The sequence below is a fragment of the Armigeres subalbatus genome, chromosome 3, assembly GCF_024139115.2.
Source record: "Armigeres subalbatus isolate Guangzhou_Male chromosome 3, GZ_Asu_2, whole genome shotgun sequence".
In the NCBI taxonomy this organism is placed as follows: domain Eukaryota; kingdom Metazoa; phylum Arthropoda; class Insecta; order Diptera; family Culicidae; genus Armigeres; species Armigeres subalbatus.
The window spans coordinates 27,936,929-27,953,140 of record NC_085141.1 but is presented as its reverse complement, the minus strand read 5'-3'; the positions used below and the strand labels follow the sequence as shown (position 1 = coordinate 27,953,140).

The 16,212-nt window shown below is 42.8% G+C and overlaps 1 protein-coding gene and 1 pseudogene across 1 annotated transcript in view; both read right to left on the bottom strand.

Moving 5' to 3' along the window:
• The window catches only part of LOC134227467 (protein ABHD18-like), a 40,670-nt gene extending 27,063 nt beyond the window's left edge, over positions 1–13,607 (bottom strand). Inside the window, exon 1 of the mRNA XM_062708984.1 lies at positions 13,589–13,607. The gene's annotated coding sequence lies outside the window, so the exon portion shown is untranslated. The remainder of the gene's footprint in view (positions 1–13,588) is intronic.
• Positions 13,608–13,666: 59 nt separating this feature from the next.
• LOC134227468 (translocon-associated protein subunit delta-like) lies at positions 13,667–14,633 on the bottom strand (annotated as a pseudogene).
• Between the last annotated feature and the right edge of the window lie 1,579 nt (positions 14,634–16,212).

Sequence of the window (16,212 nt, the reverse complement as noted above, 5' to 3'; positions counted from 1 at the left end):
TAATTTACTCCACGCCGCGAAATCATCCGCAAACTTGATTTTTTGACGCTCGTTGGTATGAATTCTTTCAAGGAATTATAGCACTAAAAATAATATACGCTCAAAACGGAGCCTGTGGTACTCCGTTTCTTGAGCGAATGTTGATGAGTAACTATTACCGACTACTACGCGAAAGGTTCTACCTCGTACAAAATTTTGAATGAAGTGTAGATATTACCACGAATACCGTAGGTTGACAGCGTTTTGATAATACGAAAGTTCCACAAGTATCGTAAGCCTTTTCTAAGTCGAAAAATATACAAACTAAATGTTTTTATTTGAGAATGCTTTTGAATGTCGTTTTCAAGAAGGGATAAATTATCGAGTGTGCTCCGATATTTTGGGCCAGATTGGTAAATATCTATCAGGTTGTTGGATTCAAGATACCACGAAAGACGACGATTTATCATTTTTCAAAAACCTTACATTCACAACACGTTAAAGATATCGGTCTATAGCTTGATGGTTTCAATGGGTTTTATCTGATTTTTAATAGGTACAATTATAGAATCTCTCCATTGTGCAGGGAACACTCTGGTTCCAAATATTATTGAAAGTTCTTAGTAAATAGAAGTGACCATCAATTGGGATGTTTTTGAGCATCATAGTGAATAATATCAGGACCAGTTGAGAGAACCTTTGCAGCTTTTCAAAGCAATTTGTAACTCCTGCAAGAAAATCTATAGGTCACTTTGGACAGTTTCTTCAAACAAAATTGTCTCTGTTTTTGAATTTCTAACATGTGGCGTGTGAACTCAAGCGAATAAGATGCAGTACTAGACGCAGAATAGTACTGTTTTCCAACTCTTCAGCAATTCTGTTAGGAGGATATACTAAACCAGATCCACTTTCTATGCAGGTTATACTTTGAAAGTTTGTTTTCCCAGATATTTTTGCACTTTCGACCACACATCCTTGAGTGGCGTTGAATTATTGATAGAAGAAATATTTTTGCAAGATTCATTTTGACATCGTCGTTAGCTGGCGTGCTACGCTCGCGAATTTGAATCGTTTTTCTGATTCTGAGTCGAATCTACGATTAAGTGTTTTAAATGCTTTGTTTCTTTCTTTAATACATTTAGAAACTTCAATCACCAGGGTGGTTACATTTTAACTTCGCTCGAGGTTCGAGGGATAGTTTTCGCAGAGTTTAATACGGTGAAGAGAGGTCAAGTTGTTCTAATGGTGTTAGTGGGTTTTATCATCTAAACCTTTAGTCACGTTTTGCTGAAAAGTTCCTCAATCAGCAGCTGTTGTTACCCAACGAGGGCGTCTGGTGCATTGATGTTTCTTGTGAGCGGGTAAGGATGATTGGGAAATGATCACTTGAGCATAAATCAGAATGAACACTCCAGTTGAAATGACTGGAGAGGCATGCGGAACCAAAAGAGATGTCTATGGCTGAGAAACTTATGCGCCATACTGAAATGGGTGGGAGAACCGTCATTGAAGATGTTCAAGTTCCAGTCGTTGATACAAGATTCAATTAATTTCCTCGCGTTGTCCTGTCTGCTACCCCATACGATGTTTTGTGCGTTGCAATCAGTGGTTATCAAGAAAGGAGTTGGTAATTGTACAATAAAGTCATCTAATTGGGATCTCTGGATCTGTTGATTTGGTGGAAGGTACAAAGAAACAAGTGTAAATTCTAGAGCACATTTGAACTGCTACGGCTTGTAGATCGGTATCAAGCTCAGTTCTTTTGCATGAAACCTTCTTTGACGCAGATGGCGACGCCACCGGATGCTCGATGTGAAATTGGTCTAGTTTGTAAAATATCGAGAAATTCTTAAGCGTAGTACTGGAATGGTCAAAATGGCTCTCTTGTATGCATATTGCAAACGGATTGAAATCGCTGATTAATATCTTGAGTTCGTTAAAGTTATTATAAAATCCATTCAAATTCCACTGTAATATGCAATACCCATAACAGTATCTAAAAGTTTGACAAGAGGTTTGTGCCATTGGTTCGTTTTAAAATTCTGTGTTGTTGAATCGTTCTTCGTCGATGTGTATGGACTGAGAGATAAACTGTGATAATATGTTTGATAGACTAACGCAAAATGAACTCCCCAAGAAATTATGACGTTTGAGCGGGTCTGCTAATGAACGCAAAATGAACTTTTGTTCGAGAAGACGACCGCTCAAATGTCAAAATCCATCGGTGAGTGAATTGATGAACCCCTGATAAGTCTATTGTTAGGTTCGATTTCCGTGTTAGTCATGTGAATGTTAAAGTTATCAGGAAAGTTTCTGTTCATTTTGTTGGTTAGTATTCGTGTTAGTGTTACCTTCTAATACTAATGTACGGTGTTCATTCGATGAGAGTTCTGTGTTCATTTGATGGTTAGTCTGGTCGTTCGAATTGTCCGTTTCGTATGAGTGGTTGGTCGTGCTCTTCGTTGTTGGATGCACGGCTACCTGCCGTACGCGTAACGATGGATTATGGCTAGATGGCTTGACCGCTAGCCTCGTTGATGTATGGTTGTTCGAGTTCAGTATTGTTCTTTTGTAGGTCTACTGCATTGTTAGGCAATTTGAATAGGCTGGAGAACGGCTGTCTCAACTTGAGGATTGGGATCCGGAGCTTAACTTCCGCTTTGTCTGGCTTCTCGATACGTTACCTTCTCGTCACTCTTAGCGTTGAATCTCAAATTCATCCTTGTACACTGGGCAGCTTTTGGATAGAGTGTGATGATCTCCACGGCATATGACACATCTAAGGCCTGTTGGACGGTTGCTGTCATGGTAGAGGTTAGCACAGCAGGCACATACTGATTTCCCTTACAAGCTGTTTTTTATGGCCGAACTTCAAACAGTTCATGCAACGAAGAGGATTTGGTATGTACTGCTTAACCCAATAAAATCCTACGTCAATGGAGCTCGGATGGACGCCAAATTGAATGTTAGGATAAACACTCCAGAATCTTCGAGTTCACTCTTCGTGTTTCGACGTTTTACTCGTCTCACTTCAGTCACATGTTCGTATGTAGTTCTTCCAAAATCTCATCGTCGGTATGCATTTTAAGATCTGCGCAAAAATAGTTCCTTGCGAGCTGTTTAAGTTGGGTGCTCTCTAACATTAATGTTGATTGATCTCCGAATAGCTTTTGTTTCATCAGCTTCTCTGTTGCGGTTTGTTGACTGTCTTCAGCAGAAGTCCGCCTTCCTCGTCCTGCTTATGGAACGTTCGATGTGATGGTTCATCGCCTTTTGATGAAAATGGAGAAACAGTCTTCAGTTTTGTTCTCGTCCGTGCGCTCCAGGATCAAAAACGTGGTCCGTTGTGGTTGTTCTACCTTCACAGCTTTGTGAACTGGTTTTCAATTGGCGTTACACGTGCTGCAGTCCGTTTTTTCCATTGTTGTCTCGATTACTTCCTCTGTTCTCGGTGTCTGTTCTAACTCATTTTGATCTAGTGCCAGTTACAAAAACCTGGACCCAAAGGCCAGGTTGATTCTCCTCCTCCTGGATCTTCTGCCATCTCCCACTGTCCCTCGGAAAAGAAAGTTTGTTTTTTTAACTACAAAGGAATGAATAGAGCGCTATGAAAAAAAAGGGTATTAGCTGGAAGAGCAAACTCTGAAACGATGTTACTCTTTCGAGATAAACCAAACTGGCATTTTTTTTGTTGCGTAGAACCACTGCGTCCATTGAATAGAACTTTGTGGTATACGGATTACTCTTAACTATGTATTCGCATCTTGTAGGTTGATCACCATTTGTCAAGTAAACAACCTAAGACGCGTCTTTTCCCAGTCCGGTATAATTCGCGACTACGAAGGTAAATGCTTGTAGGATTGTAGCAACTACCGCGCAATCACATTGCTGAACGCCGCACAAGGTACTCTCCCAAATTATGCCGTCGACTAGCACCAACTGCAAGGGAGTTCGTGGGCAGTACCAGGTTTATGGGCGAACGCCCACACACGGACCAGGTGTTCGCCATTCGCCAAGTACTGCAGAAATGCCGCGAATTCAACGTGCCACACATCATCTATTCATCGACTTCAAAGCCGCAGATACAACTGATCGGACCAGCTAGGCAGCTAATGCACGAACACGGTTTCCGGATAAACCGAACGGTGATCAAAGCGACGATGGATCGGGTGATGTGCGTAGTTCGAGTTTCAGGGCATTCTCGAGTCCCTTCGAAACCCGCAGAGGGTTAGCAAGGTGATGGCTTTCGTGTTTGCATTCAACATCGCTTTGAAGGTAATACGAAGAGCAGGATTAACACGAGTGGTACAATTTTCAATAGCTGTCCAGCTATTTGGCTTCGCTGACGACATAGATATTATGGCACGTAACTTTGAGAAGATGAGGAAGCTCACATCAGACTGAAGAGGGAAGCGAATCGGATAGTTCAACACGTCGAAGACGAAGTACATGATAGGAAGAGGTTCAAGAGAAGATACTGAGCCACCCACCGCGAGTTTGATCGGTGACGAAATCGAGGTGGTAGAAGAATTGTGTACTTGGGCTCACTGGTGACGCCGAAAATGACACCAGCAGAGAAATTCGAGACGCATAGTGGCTGGAAATCGTACGTACTTTGACTCCGCAAGACTCGATCGAATAGAGTTGCCGCCGTACCAAACTGAAATCTACAAAACGCTATTAGACCGGTAACCTTACGGACACGAGACTCCGGACGATGCTCGTGGAGGACAACGCGCACCTGAGTTTTCGAAAGGAAAGTGCTGGTACCATCTATGGTGGGGTGCAGATGGCGGACGGTACGTGGAGGAGGCGAAGAACCACAGTTCGATCAGCTGTGGAGAACCATCCATCGTTCCCCGCGAAAATCGGACGACTGCGATGGGCCGGGCACGTAGCCAGAATGTCGGATAACCGGTGAAAATGGTCTCGACAACGATCCGACGGGCACAAGAAGGCGAGGTGCGCAGCGGCAAGGTGGACTGATCAGGTGGAAGATGATTTCCGGCCCTCCGTAGACTACGTGGTTGGCGACGTGTAGCCATGGACGAGCCGAATGGAGAAGACTCTTAATACCGCACAGGCCACTTCGGCCTTAGTCTGAATAAATAATAATAATAAGGTAAATGCTTCACGCACAGTCTGACAGTTCCTTATGGATTTTACTGTGGAGGAACAAGAATGGGTGATTTGCCATGTTTCACGCACAGTCTGACAGATAGCAATGAGACTTTCCCATAAGAGTGAGTAGAGGCATTACTTTCGTATTCGCGAATTGAGTTAATAAAACCCACTACCTTTCCAGGATTTAGAAAGCGCGCGTCGAAAATACACTGGAGTGTTTCACTGAGTGTATTTTCACGCGCGCGCTCCTGTGGCACTGGGTGCATTTTTTGACAGTTTGCCATGAGTCAATAAATTTTAATTGATGAAAAGTGATTTACCCAATAATTCCTACATGTAAAATTTTACATTTATATTGGTTTCTTAAATTAATTTGCTTTGAGTGATCAAATATATTCGACTTAATTTTTAAAATACCTAACTGCCATCAATATTTAAAATTATTTTATGAAGGTGTCGGCACATAAGGCTGTGCACCAGCTTATCGCTTCTTTTGTAGATCACGCATGGAACGCAATATATATCCATCTACCATCCGTGTTAGTGTATTTATTGGACAATCCTAACCAGGTAAAGGTGCAGATTAGATTGGAATAGCTTGTATACCACGGCGTTTTGCCGTACGGAGTCATACGTCTTTTCAACAACGATGAGAATCATACCAGTCGCGTAACCCGTTAGGAATCCGCGCTTTACCTTCTGTTTTTTGCGAGCGAGTTGAGTGTTCCGTTTTGAAGCTAAACTGCTGTGGTGGAATGACTTCTTCTTTCTCCAGGTGTCGGTTTAAGCGGGCGAGGGTCATCCTTTCGAAGACTTACTTAGGCTGCTCAGGAGACTTATCGGTCGGTAGTTACCGGGGTTGGTGATATCTTTATTAGCCTTCTGGCTATTACATTACATTTCATCCGGTCGGACAGTAACCTATCGGCTAGGGACGCGTTGAAGATTTTACAAACGATCAGTCCTTTCTTGAATATGCTTGATGAGGCAGCTGTTTCTGTCCTGCCTGTGAGATTTTCTATTTTCAACAAGCTGATGATTGACACCACATCTTTCGGTTTTACCAGAACAGCATTAGGAACGAGAGGGATTGCTGTACGAACTAGATCAACAGCATTTTCCACGGTGACCGAGTTCTCAGGATCATCCGACTTTCAGCTATTGCGAATGCTTCAGCTTCTGTAGGGCTCTACGAGATTACTATTGACGTTTAGTGGGGATGTTTTTCGTGTTCCGGTAGTTGCGGTCAACTTTCAAAATTTATTCTGCCATTATTCAGGTTCTTCAGCATCGACCCAAAGTTTATGTATCGATGTTCTGCGCTTATCGCGGTTATGGTATTGTTCAGATAGTTGAACACAGTTGGTTGATCGGTCCCGACTTGGAATGAACTGCTCCCACGCACGTCTCAGCCGAATCAGCAGCTCAACTCACGGGATGTTCTTCTTCGTTGGAAATATTCTACGCGATTTTGATTCTCAGATTCTAAGCTGCCATGACGACCTTAGTGATTTTGTTGATGGCATCGTCGATTTTCTGTGGACGATCGAAATCGTTGATCCAGGTTGCAGTGAGTTCAGTTTCCTGAACGATTTTGCGAGCGAATGTACTCCAGTTTACCTTGTCGAACCAGCGGATGAGCTTACCTGGAATGGAATGTCAACATCGATGGTGAAAATTACAGGCAGATGATCTGACGACAGTTCGACGTGCGATTTCATCTTTGACATCTGTACTAAGTTGTTTGAAATAACCAGATCCAAGGCCCAGAAGGGTAGCGGGTGGGAGTATCAGGAACGAGAATGTAGAAGTCCGTGGGCTCGTACTCATGGTGCAAAATTCGTCCTGCTTTGTTGGCTCTGGTGCAGTTCAACATTCTGTTTCGTGCGTTTATATCTCCAACTAGAAAGTAGCGTCCGTCGATGTTGCTAAGCTGACGTATATCTCGTTTTAACTGACAGAGTGATGCCTTGTTATTTGTTCTAAGATAGTACACAGCGATCATGTTTACTGGTGTTGGATCTGCCTTGACCGTGATCTCGATGAATTTAATCGCTCGCGTAGAAGTTTCCAGTTTAGAGTAAGGCGAGTTTTAATCCGCTCTCACAATGGTGTAGTTTTCGTGGTATAATGAATTGTTAAGCTGCATCAGTAATTAAGGCGATATAGATTTCGTGGGTTTCGAGGAAGTGTAAAAAAATTAAATTCAAAGCCTTGTTCTAGATGAAACGGGCAGTTCCAATTCACCACCTTCAATGAACTAATATTGGCCTCAGTCGACAGCTTGCAGCGATGGCGAACGGACGCGCATCGACTCAGCTTGTTTGTTTGCTTTCGATTTCAATCTCATACGTCGGAATAAAATACTTGGTTTCGTTTTTCTGAGAACCTTCCGTGGTCGCCGCGTGTGATCTTTCTGTCTTTATACCTACTGTTTGCAGTGTTCTTCGGTCTATCAGTTTTTTCGGGAATACATCACCCAAGCTTAGCGTCTATCATACTAACCTCAAAAGCGAGAAGAAAGCACATTTAGTGTAGTGACCCTGATAACAAAGAAATCGTCTGTTCCTCGTTGTACATTATCACGATAGTGCGGTCAAGATACAAATTCAGCAGTTAGCAGAAGTACGTTCGGTTCACCGACAATGTCGGACAAGGCCCTTCCCACCTTTAGATGACTCCTGGAGGAGGAACTACAATAAGTAGTTCAGGAAGAAAATCGATGGATCCTACACAGGCAGAACATTCCTGTCCTTTACGATCGTAATGAATATGGTTCAATCACAGTCTTCGGATGAAGGCCAAACAACGGAAACCTTCCAAATAATCCTTTCCTTCTACGAACCTCTGTGGAAAATGGATCGAGGAAAATCGATGGAGCATTTCCAGAAAACGAGGCATCACCTAATGAAGGTAAGAAACCCATTACATGTGCAGAAATTACTAGTCATGGAAAAGCTAGCAGATGGAACTGGAATCAGAGTTGTTAAACATCCAGTGCTAAACTCATCGCGATGTGGTTACCTGCTCGGAAGCAATGAGCATGACGGACGAGATCTGAGATCGAATTTGAAGGATCAGGGGTTACGATTTCCGTCGTATTAAACGACGGCACGGATCTGAAGTGATCAATACCGCTTATTATTCTAACGATTGAAGGCACAGTTATTCCACAGCATATGGAGTTTGGGTGGTTAAGATGCAAAACGCGACCATACTATCCAGCTCCTATGCTGTGTTACAAATGTTGAGTTTTGGCCACAGCCATCGATGCGTGGCAATAAAAGCCGTATGGTACATGCTCGGAAAGTCACACGATACAAGAAAATATACCCTGTACTGCCGAAACCTTTTGCAAAGATGTACTTCCTTCGCACTAATAGCTAGCCGAAAATGTCCGGAGTACATTAAAGAAAACGATATCCAGCACATCCGTATCGACCAAGGAAAATCGTATCCCGAAGCGAAAAGAATCTTCGAACAACGTTTTAGTAGTAGGTCATTCCGGGATTACAACGGCCGGAAAAGACGAGAGATCACCAACTTGACGACGACCATGAACCAACTCTTCAGCAAATTTCAGAGAAAGATAAACGAATCGAGGCTCTGGAAGAAGGGCAACGCATACCCGATGAAGCAAGTAGTGACGCGGTTTGAACACTGACTAAAAACTAGACCAACTTCAGATTGTTTAAAGAAAAGATGAGAGTATCAAAGTTCTAGAAACTGCATTGAAGGGAGTCGCGACTAGATTTAACTAAGTATGGTACCATCGGAGATCTCTTGTTGCCAGAATCAAGGTCATGGAAGAGAACATCAATCGAATAGACAAAGAAATCGCTCTTCTGCGAAGAAGTAAAAATAACGGAAGTGAAAAGAAACATCAACAGGCAAACGAAACCGCAAAATCACGGAGCACAGCAAGCTAACTATCTCCGAATGCATCGGAAAACGACATCGACATGGAGACAACCGCCCAACGTACCAAAAGAAGAAAACCGCAAGCAAACTAAGAAAAGAGAAAGCAAACACTTACCTATCAAGATCCCACTCCCTAAGCGTAACCACTCCAAGACTCGGATGGAAATGATGATAAACCCAGAGGACCCAAAGTTCACATCAGGTGGACCGATGATCCAACTCCAATGAACTACCTACCTTGAGACTCTTACCTGCCTTGTTATTCTCCATTCAAAATTTCTTCGCTTCACACCAAACCCCTGAAATTTTTGACATTAACAATGACTCAATAACGGATCTGCCGAGGTAGTCATCTACCAAACCAATCACAGCAGCTGCATAAGAAACGATACCAGCAACCAATCTTCAGATACCGTACATCCATCCACATCAAGCTCATGTCCAGTCGCCACAGCATTATTCCATCCAGAGCTGGTAGCCAATCTGGACCGATAACGGCAACAAGAAAATTAGATACTAAATTAGCAATCAGTGGAATATTCGAATACAATAATACCAGACCTAGAGATACTAATTCTGGACGACCCCCAGGTAATAGTAACCAAGAAGCTCACCGAACTACAGTGATGTTTGAACAAAATATTATCAGAGAATACCGTTGGATTTATAAGAGGGAAGCTAACATTTATCATTCGGTTGCAATAGGAGTACGTAAGCATATACCTTTCTGAAGTACACTAAAACAGACTTACCCGCACTCGTGTCGGATCTGAGCTACCGTTACCAATAACAGTAGTGAATGTGTATTTACCTTGCGGAAAAATAACAAACTTGGATAATCGTTTAAACAATGTATCGATTCTCACGGAAGAGCTCCAGACTCGTACTCGGGACTTCAATGGCCATCACCATCATGGGTAGCCCTTCTGCCAACTCTAGAGGTTCCGTTGTGGCAGAGGCGGCGGAAGCCTTGACCTAATTGTACTCAACGATGGATCCGTTACTTTAAGAGAGGCGAAACATCAACCGCCGTAGATGTGTCTACTAGCAAGTGCCAGCATTGTACATCGTCCGTCATGGCGTACATACATTGAGCCAATGGGCAGCGATCATTACCCTATTATTATAAAAATCCAATCTCTCCACCTAAAACATCCAGACGACCGCGATGGATTTTGAACGCAGATTGGCAAACTTGAACTCGAATTAGAAACCCTTACAGAACATAGCCCACCAGAGAACATAATCGATTTCATCAAACAAATGCAGAAGCAGCCAGTAAGAGTATCCCAAATCAAGTCCCAGCCCGGACGAAAATCATCACATTAGGTCCCCAGCACCAAAACTGCTGTCAAAGCCCGCAGAAAAGCATTGAGAACTGCAAAGCGAATTCCATGTGGAATCCGATAAAAAATAGCTGTGGCCAAATATCAAGAAAAAGGAATGAATGCCGTCAGATCATCAGAGAAGCTAAAGAGCAAGTTGGAGAACTTTCTAGAAGGAATCAATGAAAATCAGCCTTCCGAACTGTGGGGCGAATTAATGCTGTGAGTGGTAAACGAAGATCTCAAGGTATGGCTCTAAAACATAATAGTGTTACCACAGCAGATCCTACAACAGTTGCTGATATGATGGAGCACACTTTGTCATCACTATCGGCAATATCTGCATACGAAAAAGACTTCATCCAAACAAACGCTGTTTCCACAACCGATTGAACATATTCGAATTCCAGACGATAGTACAATCCAGGAGATCAATCAACCATTCCGACTAGTTGAGTTAGAACATCACTCTCCCGCGCGAAGGGAAAATCAGTAAGATGAGGTAGGTTACCCAATTTTGAAACAGTTGTCACGTACTGGAAAGCTCAATACCCTGCGACTCATGAATAAAGAATGGGTAAACAATTCGCTCCCAACAAACTGGAAACATAGCTTGGTTGTCCTGATTCCCAAGCGAACATCAGCTGCTCCAACTCCGGACGACTTCCGCCTATACTCACATGCTGCACTAGTAAAACTCGAGAGAATGGTAAATCGACGATTGGTACACTCTCGAAGAAAACAATCATTTAGATCACAGACAGCATGCGTTTCGTCCAGGACACGGCACTGAACATATTTTGCATCCCTGGAAGTATTACAGCAAACAGAAGACAGAGATAATCATATCGAAATGGCCACCCTGGACCTCTCTAAGGCCTCAATAGGGCCTGACACCGAAAGTAATATGTCAGCTAATAAATGGGCCTCTCTGGTCACATTCTACATACATTAAAATTTTCTGCAAAATCGAACCTTTCAGTATGCATCGGTAACCACAAGTCTAAAATATTTCGAAGAAACAGGAGTTCCACAGGGTACTGTGATCGCGGTCACAATTTTTCTTGTAGCAATGAATGATGTCTTGCCAAACTACCCAAAGAGATATACATCTTGTATATGCAGATGACATTGTTCTGGTAGTACTGGGTAAAACTCTTTAAAGCCCTTCGAAGAAAATTGCAAGCGCTATCAACGATGTTCATAGATGGACAACAAAGTCGGATTTGTACTTTCCGGAGAGAAAAGCGCCATAACACTATATGCCTAAACAACCACCGCCCATCACGACTATCGGCCAAAGCTGGTGAAGATCTCATCCCCTATCGAAATTCGTTAGAATTTGAGTTCGAGTCGACCGCCACCTCACCACCTTCAAAGCTCATTTTCTTGAGGTAAACGAAGTTGCCAAACCAGATTGAATATATTATGAGCTCTAGCACGACGGCATCAGTCCAGCATCGAGACATAAGAACACGAGAGGAAAGCCGTTATAGATAGCAGATTGATATATGGAATTGAACTCACATGTCATGTGAATAAATCGCTTATCAACACCCTACAATCAACCTATAATCAAGCCATCCGGATTCATCGAATCTTCTACCATCTACACCGGCAGAGGTAGCATGCGTTGAAGCCGGAAGATTGCCCTTTGAACACTATATATCGGAAATAATATCCAAACGTGTATCGCTTTTGGAAAAGACGACCGGAGATGATGAAGGAACCCTTTGCTCGAAGTGGCAAAAGATCTTTCGTCACCACACCGACCAGGAGCCCTCCGGTGTCCGAGATCCACTGGGCTGGAGCCAGGGCCTGGAATCAACCCAAGATGGTCCTAGATTATACGATAAAACAGCGATTTCGCCGGTGACAACTCACTTGTTATGAAAAATCTAGTAATAGAACTGCAAAGAAGAAAGTATACCGTCATGCCATAAGATATACTGACGGATCCAGAGCACTAAACCGCGTTGGAATAGGTATTTATGGGAGTGATATCAACCATTCCCATAGATTACCAGATCATTGCTCGGTGTTTTAGCCAAGCCGCCGCAATACTGAAGCAGTTACGTCTCCATCAAACAAAACCAATTGCCATCTTCTCTGATTCTGCTAGCGTACTTTCCGCTCGAATCGAAACATCTCACGCCATCCATGGATTCAGGCCATTCAGAAGCAGGCTCCAAAAACCTGCTTTTTGTATGGGTTCCTGGACACTGCGGATTTATGGGAATGAAGAGGCAGATAATCTTGCATCTGTTGGACGTAACCCCGTCTATTACTTACAACACACCTGGTCAAGAACATAAAACGATGGATAACTTGAGATACAAACCTCCTGGGCAATCGCATGGGAATGTCGTCAGAATCTGCTGCTAAGGAAAATTAAAATGACAACACTGATGGAAGACGTCCCATACCAGGACCGAAGGTGCTCTCTCGCTTGCGAACAGGGGCACACCAGAGCATCGCACAATATGGCAGGTGGTGGTCCATTTAGGAAAATTTGGAAACTTGCAACATACATCATCTGGTGGAACACTTTCTACTTATATGTCCACTCATATGAAGGAGCTGAACACAAACTGGCCTCCCTAACACATATCTGAGAAACTTTAAGACGACACATCACGACAACCTATTCAACTACTTGAAGGACACTCCTTTATTAACAAATTTAAAATAGTAATGGTAGAACGAACTCAAGAATATAAAGATTTGTTTTTTCCTTTAAATAATTAGAACAATAATAGACCATGAAATGTATAATATTATTATAAATCCATTTTAAAATTGTCCCACTAGGAATCCTCGACTCCTATATATATATATATATATGGAGACGAACCAGCCATGGGCTGAAAAGCTCCTTAATAAAGAAAAAAAAAAAAAAAAATAATATTGGCCATTATATTATATTTGATGATAAGCCCGCTGAGGGCTAGAAATTGCAATCCCTTCGATTGGCAATTCGTAAGTCCAAAGCACATGAACTTTTCAACTTATTTACCAGTTTGATGATCCAGGGTGAGGGTTTTCCAGGGCAACTTGAGAATACGTAGGTGATTTTTTATTATTTTGCTAGTTGTTCTCGATCTTATCTCAAACAATTTTATATGTACCATGTTTTATTATCTGAGTTCATGACCATATTGGCCCGTCAGACCAACCAATTAAGCATTTTGGATCACATCTAACATGTCATTAAGAGTACAATTTCTTTAAAAACACACCATAAAATGAATCCAACAATTGATGATGATGATGTTAGAAACTTGATGCTGACTCTAATTTGCTACCACAACTATTTCTCACGCCAACAGCTTGTTGCGGGTGGAGAAACACGACACGACAGTCCAACCACAGTGGCCAAAATCTCAGAGTTAATCCACGGTCCTTTGTAGGCAGCACGCAGTCACCACCACACTGGTCAGAGCCTTCACCGACTGGATGTCCTCGCCGGCACGTGGCCTTGCGTACAGCGGCAAACGATTCCTCGTCGAACAACCGGATGGTGTACTTGCCGCTGCTAGCCTTCTTGATTTCCTCATTCCAGCTGACCTACAAACACATAATAGGAAATTAGCTTTTAGCTACATTTCAAAACATTTGATTGTATCAAATTTATGAATAGGTATTAAGTGACTATATTAGCTCAAAATCTTATTTTGGTGTTATCTATTTCAAGCTTTTATTTAGGAATATGATTTTAGCATGTTTATTGAAATAAAGAAATCAATTAGCTAAAAGTCTGCTCAAAATAAAGTATCGGTTTGTCAGCAAAATAACCCACCTGGAGAAACCTTCCAACACTCATGGTATTTGCTGTCCCCAACGCGAACACGGAGCCAGCTTTCTCCGACCTCGGCGAACAGGGCAGCTCGGCCCGGAATTGGAGCACTTCAGGCTGAACTCGGTCACAAAGGCAATCTGGACAATAGTGGCGTCCGAAGTGGAAAAAGAAGCTGGACTTAACCTCCGGGTTGCTGCAAGAACTTGCCTGGCAGAGAGAAGTTGAAACGGCCACCAGGGCGAACACGAGCGCAACTTTTGGATGCATTATGGGTGATTGCAGGAAGCGGATCGTTTTGGTTGAGTTGACGGCGAGCTTTGTGCACTAATCACGGACAGATAGAGTATTGAATCTTAAGAACTTAACTTAAAAATTACAATTACTAACTGCACTGAAATATCGCGAGCCACGTAGCGGTGACAAAACCTCGAACGCGAATGAAATCAAAAGTTGACGGAGTCGGGCCACGTTCGGATGAGCTGTCAAGTCCTCTGGACTGGACTGACTCTTCACAGGTGGTGCGATCCGTTCTTTGTGAGCAGTTTTCTTTTCACTCTCCCGCTTGTTTTATTAAACGCAAACAGTGACGTCATTGACACACACACGCTCATTTGAATCTACTCAAAAGTAGTCAAAAGGCTCACTTTAGTATTTTGATGGAAATGTCAAAAGTGAGTTACATTATATTGGCAAATGAGTCACCACTCACTAGAGTTTTAGGCTTTACTCACTTTTGCGTAATTGTTTTCAAACCGTCAAACAGTTTGAAAATATTAGCGAAAAAGTTTTCGCATTTTTATAAGTTTTTAGTTTTTGCTGTAAATTGATGATGAGCAGAACAGATGCGCTGAGCTGTGGTGGGCATGGGCATGGTCCCAAAGGATTCACGCAGAACTTGTAGTTCCGCAGCACGATCGATCCGGAGGAGTTAATTTGTAAAATTTCCGGTGACAGAGCATTCAATGCCGGATTCGATAATTAATTTCTCCGATTTGCAATATGTTGTTGATGGTGCCAGAAGTAATGATGTACCTTCTTGTCCTTTGCCCTTCAATGTGTCGTGGTGTCAACGTGGTAGATATGCCCATAAATGTACCGGATCATGATGCGATCCACAACAAGACCGGATGTGCCAGTACTCCGACGTAACCGGAATGAAGACTATATCTATCGGACCGTTTGTGATGCGGTTCCATCTGTCGGTATTTTAAAAGGATGCGCGAATTTACATTACATATCCATGCCTGAACTGAACCTGCAACGGGCAGATGCTTCAGCGGAAGCGGGTAACCAACCCAGTGCCGGGCTGCGTTGATGATACAAACGGTGCAAAACAAGGAGCTGTTGTCTATTCAAGTAGTTCATTATATTGTAACAAGCCCTAAGAACTGGGCTTGTTACTTGATATGCATGTTAGTAAAATGTTAGTAAAAACAACGGACAAAATTGATGTCCTATTTGTTCTTCTCTACAATACGATGAATTTGTAATCGTTAGATGGACGAAGGATCAAATGCGTTTTATCCTTTGTATTGCGTCATTTTGTTATATATGTTTCAATTTTAAATTCACAGCGTATGGAAGTGTCGCTCCTTCCACCGACACGGTTCCAATGTGCTCACCGATGGTGCAGGACGTTCACAAAGATCAGGCCAGGTGGGCCGGACATCATGCATTTTAACACACCCGCGTTGTCTCTGTGGCAAGGGTCTTAAAAGGGTCAACAGCTATGGCATCGGTGACCATTAAATTCAGATCCGACTGTGAACAACCAGTAAACTCGATACAGGTAAAAATGTTCAGTTGAGATAGACGTTTTGATTGTGTTATAACTTTCATGACTTATTTCAGGGCGAACGGAATAAAGTCAACCCAAGTAACCAAAGTTCCTTTGCACCGATGCCCACGTAGCGTTTTTTTTTCAACCTGCATGCACGCCGCGTCCACGCAAGGTACCCAGCATCAAATGTAATCGTGCACGCAGGTACTGGGTACATTGCGTGAACGCGGCATGCACGCAGCGTAAAAAACCGCTACGTGGACATCGGCCCTAAGAGCCTTTCC